Consider the following 1349-nt stretch of genomic DNA (forward strand, 5'->3'; position numbering starts at 1 on the left):
TCTAAGGGAAAAAAGGCAAAGCCAGTTGGAGTTTGATTTTCCATTACTTGCAGCATAGGGTGCAAACTGATACTACATAGGATAAGCAAAGAAGGATAAATATTAATCTATGCAGTGAAACAGCAAAGTCCGGAAGTAGTGGGGCTTCAGGGTAGGTTTAACTCAGGGCTTAACGACTGTCAAGACCTTATTTTGTCCTGTCACTCCTTTCTGTATTGCATGGTGTCAGATCCACTGTGAGAATAGCTCCTTACAAGGCGGGTTGTAACCACATCATGCAGAAGGAAAGACATCTCTGATGTCATTCTCCCAAAATGAATCACATGGAAAGAACTGCAAAACAAAACAAAGAAACTACAAATCTGTTGTCATCCAGTCAACTTCAACATGTTGCAACCCAGTGGTTACAGACCACAATTGCTCTACAGAGATTTCTGGGCTTGTTCTGATAAGAATTATCCATTTGCAAGAGTTAACTTGTGGTTGCTGTGATGCTAAACACTGTGACACTGATGCAATAATGATTACCCATGGTGGACAGTGTTTGGTGGAGTTCCCCATTAAAAAAAGCTTGGAATCAAGAGTGGCATCCACTTCTGAAATAGCTTGCCTCGGAAAACTCTATGAACGTGGAGAAATGATGGAAGTTATACAAGTGTTCAGGTCTTTCATTCATAGGGTCGCTATCAGTTGTCTATAACTCAACAGCACTTAACAACAACAACAGCAATCCGTACCCAAGCAGATCACAAGAACTTTCTTCCATGGTGCCACTTGTTTGCTGTTGTGTATTGCTGCCCCTCCAAAAGATTTTCAGAGGCAGTGAATCTCACAGAAGTTGACTGTCCATCTTTCTCCTGCAAAGCAGCTGGTGGATTTGAACTGTAGAACTTTGCATTGATAGTGTGTAGATCCTTACCACTAAGCCACCAGTGCTCCCAGGTGCCAGTAGATGGGTTCAAGTCACAAACCTCAATTGGTAGCTGAATGTTAACCTTTGTGTCACCACAGAGCTGTCCAAGCCCTGGAGAAGAAAGAAGTGTTCTCCTGATGAGCCTAGTATTCAACTTCAATTGACAGCGCTCTGGTGGCCTAATGGTGAGGAGCTGCACTACCAACGCAAAAGCATATGGTTCAAATTCACCAGCTACTCCACAGGAGAAGGACGAACAATCTCCTCCTGTTAGAAAGGGTGGCCTAGTGATAAGAAGCTGTGCTGTAATCACTAAGGCACACAGTTCAAATCCACCAGCTTCTCTATGGGAGAAGGATGGGTAGTTTCCTCCAATGCTATTTACTACCTCTGAAAACTCACTAAAGAACCCTTTAGCTATGTGTTACTTCTGACT

Source organism: Elephantulus edwardii, unplaced genomic scaffold (assembly GCF_000299155.1).
Source record: "Elephantulus edwardii isolate Elephantulus edwardi_28Jun2011 unplaced genomic scaffold, EleEdw1.0 scaffold00316, whole genome shotgun sequence".
Lineage (NCBI taxonomy): Eukaryota > Metazoa > Chordata > Mammalia > Macroscelidea > Macroscelididae > Elephantulus > Elephantulus edwardii.